The sequence below is a fragment of the Bactrocera dorsalis genome, chromosome 4, assembly GCF_023373825.1.
Source record: "Bactrocera dorsalis isolate Fly_Bdor chromosome 4, ASM2337382v1, whole genome shotgun sequence".
NCBI classification, from domain to species: domain Eukaryota; kingdom Metazoa; phylum Arthropoda; class Insecta; order Diptera; family Tephritidae; genus Bactrocera; species Bactrocera dorsalis.
Genome location: NC_064306.1, coordinates 61,013,735 through 61,019,734, shown reverse-complemented (window position 1 = coordinate 61,019,734; position 6,000 = coordinate 61,013,735). Strand labels below are relative to the sequence as shown.

The 6,000-nt window shown below is 37.2% G+C and overlaps 2 non-coding genes across 2 annotated transcripts; one reads left to right on the top strand and one right to left on the bottom strand.

Moving 5' to 3' along the window:
• Positions 1 to 4,476: 4,476 nt before the first annotated feature.
• Positions 4,477 to 4,548, top strand: Trnaa-ugc (transfer RNA alanine (anticodon UGC)). The gene has a single exon. It is a non-coding gene; the product is annotated as a tRNA-Ala (tRNA).
• Positions 4,549 to 5,025: 477 nt separating this feature from the next.
• On the bottom strand, positions 5,026 to 5,097 carry Trnaa-ugc (transfer RNA alanine (anticodon UGC)). Its single transcript has one exon. It is a non-coding gene; the product is annotated as a tRNA-Ala (tRNA).
• Between the last annotated feature and the right edge of the window lie 903 nt (positions 5,098 to 6,000).

Genomic DNA, 6,000 nt, shown 5'->3' with positions numbered 1-6,000 from the left:
CCAACGATATCGGACCACTGTAGCATATAGCTGTCATACAAACTGAACGATCAGAATCCAGTCCTTGTATGAAAAACTTTTTCATTTGACGAGATATCTGTACAAAAGTTGGTATGGATTATTATCTAAAGCAATAATGTAATCTCCTAAGAAATTATTGAGATCGGCTTACTATAGCATATAGCTGCCATACAAACTGAACGCTCCAAATTAAGTACTTGAAAGGAAACTTTTGTAGTTGTTAAGGTTTTTCTAGCTTCGGTGGAGCCAAAGTTAACGTTTTTTGTTGTTTTCTGTTAAGATTAAAACCTCCCAGACAATTACATAATCAGTCGATCACTTTGCCACATTTTGCAAAAGATGTTCACTAATATGCAACACCCTTCTAAATATATTTTTGATGGCAACAACAATATGACACCACAAACTGGACAGCAACAACACAAATAATTGCGAAAGAAACAACAACACAATGAGTTACATAAGCTTGGACATAAGTACACCGAAACACACACTTATGCACCGAAACATACACAGACACAGCCACAAATACACAACTGATTATGCGCCAACAAAAACAAATCGTTGTCATAAATTAAACACTTTTGTTTACAAATTTATTGCAACTCTGCCCTGCTGTTGAGCCGCATAATGTTATTGCATTTGTTGTTGTTTTTGAGTTTATTGTTGGCATTGTAATCGCTTTGTTGTCATTGGACGGGCAGCCAGCTAACATCTTCATTGTGTCAATAATGCAAGCAACATGTGGCAACAACAACAATATAGCGTGTTGGATACTTTGGTTGACACTAAGCTGGCGACAACAACAATAAAAACAACAATAATCGCAACTAAAAGGTGCTGCACATATGCAAAGTAGCTTGTTGAAGGTTGTGGTGGCTGCAACTACTGTCACTTGTGGCACAGTGCAAGCGCGACTGCTGATTATCAACTGCTGCGGTGGCGCGCAGTTTAGGTTGCACATACATACAGACATACATGCATACATTCATACATTCGTACATACATGCCACCTTTTTGTTTCTTGGCGCGCGGTAAAGGTGTGTTCCGCAGATTTCCATAAAGCACCAAGAGCTATCGAGGTTTACATCTATACACATATATATGCATATACATTCATATGTTGGCCTTGTTGTTGCAATATCATCATCATATGCAACAATCCGCCTCTTGTACTGTGGCGCATGCGCCTCCAGCTGCAACAAAACGCAGCGGCAAGCACTTGCGTCTCCACACGGCGCGCACGCATGCGCCAGGAGCTTGTGGGTCGGCTTGGCGCGGCTCGGCTAACATGTGTTCTTATATGAATTTTAAATGATATGTTAATATGTAGTCGTCGTTGAAAAAACAACAAAAAATATTAAACAATTTATTTGCAAGAAGCGCGCTGCTATACAAATTTGTAGACAAAGTAATTCTTAGGTATATTTTTTTTTTGTTTTTGCTTTTTCATGCAACAACACCACTGATAAGCGCTACACAATGCACAGTTGAAAATCGTTTAAAATTTATGCGAATGTTAAATATGCGCGAATCCACCTAGAAGTGCAAATGTACGTGCACAGGGTGACACCAAAGCGCTAAAAGTTAAAAAATAAGAAAACCCGTTCACTTCAGATCTCGATTTTGATCGATTAGTTATGCTGTTGCAGTAGACAATAATTTTTTCCAAATTTCGTGGGGATACCTTGTCAATTGAAAAAGTTTTCACTACAAGGACTTAAATTTGATCGGTCAGTTTGTATGGCAGCTATATGCTATAGTTGTCCGATCTGAGCAATTTCTTCAGAAATGGTACCGTTGACTTGGAAAATACTCTGTATCAAATTTCGTGAAGATATCTCGTCAAATAAAATAGTTTTCCCTACAAGGACTTAAGTTTGATCGTTTAGTTTGTATGGTAGCTATATGCTATAGTAGTCCGATCTAGACATTTTCTTCAAAGATTGAACCGTTACCTTAGGTAATAATTTATGCCAAATTTCCTCAAGATATCTTGTCAAACAAAAAAGTTTTCCCTACAAAGAATTGGCTTTGATCGCTTAGTTTGTATGACAGCTATATGCTATAGTTGTCCGATCTAGATAATTTCTTCAGAGATTGCACCGTTGTATTAGAAAATATTATGTGCCAAATTTCGTGAAGATGCCTCGACAAATGAAAAAGTTTTCACTACAAGGACTTAAATTTGATCAGTCAGTTCGTATGGCAGCTATATGCTATAGTAATCCGATCTGAGCAATTTCTTCAGAGATTATACCGTTGACTTGGAAAATATTCTGTACTAAATTTCGTGATCATACCTTGTCAAATAAAAAAGTTTTCCATACAAGCACTTGATTCCGATCGTTCAGTTTGTATGATAGCTATGCGCTAAAGTGGCCCGAAAACAACAGTTCCGACAAATAAACAGCTTCTTGATGAGAAAAAAGCATGTGCAAAATTTATATTATCTATATTATCTCCGACGTCTGCTTCTGGGTCTTTTAAGCTTCGTGGCAAACCCTCTTTAGTCTATAACAATTAGATATATCAAGCGACACTAAAAAGGATCCGCTTTCGCACCACCCATTATCTTGTTGATTTTGTACGCCAAAAACTTTAGAAATATGAATATATTTACAGCATCTACTAAAGTCACTTGTGCGCCTGCGCAGCACACAATGTCGTCTGCGAGTCCATTGAGGAGTGGGAAGAGTCACGATCTTCTTGCCGGCAGCCGTGCATTCATTGACATGTAGTATTGCAAATATTTACAAAAAAAAAAAACAAAAGTAATAAAAACAATGGCAATAAGCTACGAAGAGGGCGCTTAAAGCGCTTGAAGGTATTTAGTGCTTGACAAGCGTACAAATCGCTGGTTTAGTGATTGTTTTAATAAAGTTGTTTGCTGGCGTTAAATATATTTACATATACGAGTACACCTACATACTTATATATGTATATAAAATACATGTATATAAAGGGTGGTCCACTTCGCGGTTCACTACTTTTTTTAAAGAAAAAACACAGCAACTTTAAACTTAATGGGGTGTGTTTATTATCATTCGAAATAATATTCTTTGGCATTTATTTTTTGATCTTTATCTGTTTTAAATGGTGGTCGCGGCTATGCCTAAGATGGTTTATCCGTTGAGTCCAATTTTCGATGACGTGTTCGAGTATATCGACTGATAACTGACGAATGATACGAGTGATGTTTTGCTCCAAGGCCTGATCTGAAGCGGGATTATTCGCATGGACTTTAGATTTTACATATCCCCACAGGAAAAAGTCTAACGGTGTGATATCATACGATCTTAGTGGCCAATCGACTGGATCAAAATGTGAAATTATCAGCTCACTGAAGTGTTCTCTGAATAAATGCATTGATTGATGCGATGTGTGGGAACTGGCGCCGTCGTGTTGAAACCCAATATCGCTGAGATCACGAGCTTCAATTTCAGGTATCAAATAATGGGCTCCAGTGGTTCCAATGGCCGTTATCTGTCGCCATTGAAGGTTATGATCTCAGTGGCATCATTTCTGAAGAACATGTACCAATGATTCCACCGGCCTACAAATCGTCTAAACCTTTTTTTTTGATGAAATAGCTTTTCTCGAATATCTTAAAGTTGTTCTTCATCCCAAATGCGGCAATTTTGCTTATTTATATATCCATTGAGCCAGAAATGGATCTCATCGATGAACAAAATTTGGCTCGAAAACGTCGGATCTTCTTGGAACTTTTCAAGAGCCCATAGAGCGAAGCGATGTCGCTTGGGAAGGTCGAGTGGCTTCAGTTCTTGCACAAGTTGTATTTTGTACGCTTTCAATTTAAGATCTCGACGTAAAATGCGAAAAGTCGTTCCATACGTGAGTCTGAGTTGCTGCGAACGGCGCCGAATCGACTCTTCACGGTCTTTGTCTACACTTCCAGCTACGGCTGCTACATTTCCTTCATTGCGTGCTGGACGTGGTCTATTGGGTCGAACGTTATTCAATATTGATTGTTGCGTCTCCAGATATGTGATGGTGTTGTGAATAGAACGGGAAGTCGACCGATAATGTAGACCATAAGTTGAGCGAAGCGCGCGAAACACATTCTTTACAGAACGTAAATTTTCGAATAAAGTTGAATGATTTGTAAACGTTCTTCAGGCGTTAGTCTTTCTATGGTGAAATGCCCAACAATACTGAACAAAAATGACATGGGAGCTTGACACGACTCAGGCGTGATCTATTAAAAAATATACCTCTACTTGAGTCACCCGTTATATGAGATATGTATGTATTTCTACATACATAAACACTAAGTTTTAGAGTTGTTGCTTCAGTTCTAAATGGTACTGAATTGGGTAAGTCAACTAAGAGAAGCAATAGTTCGACAGAACTAAGCTTAGAAAGCAGTTGGAAGGGCTTTGGATACAGGTGTGAAGGTAAATCAGCCCTTAGTAGATACCTAGTGTTCGTGGAGGGGATGTAGCTCAGTGGTAGAGCGTTCGCTTTGCATGTGAAAGGCCCCGGGTTCAATCCCCGGCATCTCCAGAAGTATACCTCCAATATTTTAGATAAATATCTTAGATCTTTTACAACGAATGTATACATGTAATAGATATGAATACGGAAAAACAAAATTGTAGAAAATTCCGAACGAACCAAAAAAAAAATGTTTAAGAAAGTATAGTTTGTCTGGCCACAAGTAAATATAAAAGAATACAAGTATATATATAAAGATTCGTGGTTATTTATAATGATCACTACATACCAAATAATAAGGAGAAAATGTAAATAATATTCCATTTACTTATTTTCCATTACTTATTTTGTGCTTATCTGGCTGTTTTGGGCAAAATATGCAAATATACATAAACATAGAAATATACATACACACATATATGTATGTACACAGCTGCCCTCTTTTATAATTGGAAAGGCGAAACAGTATAAATAAAAATAATAAAAGCAGAACTAACATCAGGTAATAAAATAAGCAAAGAAAATAAATAACAAAAAGTAACAGCTTGGAGATGCCGGGGATTGAACCCGGAGCCTTTCACATGCAAAGCGAACGCTCTACCACTGAGCTACATCCCCTTCTTACCGACCCCGCGCCAAATAAACACCCTTTCACACTTGTAGAAAGTTCATTTAGAAAGTAGAGTAATATTTTTGCACTAAAATTTTATTATTGTTGAGATTTAATAGTTTTATTTATGTTATTTATGTACTTAAGAGCATGCCATACTTTTTATTTTATGTTTTCTCGAGAATTTTTTTCTTTGCATTTGGTCAATTGCTGTTATTTGGCAAATTTTTAGAAGTATTAAAGAGATTTATTGCTAAAAGTAAAGATTTTTCACTGACTGAAAAAAATTAAATAAAGAACAATCCCGTTACGTACATAAAAACTTAATTTCATTAACCCTACCCATTGTCAAGCAGACCTAGGAAAGTTGAACGAGTGGTATTTATATTCGCTTCTTGAAATCCCCCATTTGCTCCCTCTGAATCTGCCACTGCTTCGAGAAACCTTTGAATATCGGCGAATATCGGCCACTTGAACTATTCAACAACACGACAACAAGACGTTGATAAAGATCTTTTGGGAGTAATAAATGCAAAATATAATCGGCCAAAGAGCATCAATACCCGTATCTTTCACTGGAGCATATATCCTTCATAAATCATTTTGATACGATTCGGTTTTTTTGTAGTAATATCTTTAGTTTGTTCCATAATTTTTCGCACATCATCAATTTCTTTTTGTAAGGATCTCTTCTGCGTGGTCTTAGCACGGCCTCTCTTACGACTTATGTGTCCATTCCAATTTAGAGCTTGTCGGCAAACATCTGCAGCATCTCTTTTTTAGTATGTGACCCAATCATTTCCATTTTCGCAATTTGATATACTAAGTCATGGGTTCTAAATTACAAATTTTTATATACATATGTCATTGCTGATAGCGTTAGGCCACCACACATTGAGGATACGCGGTAG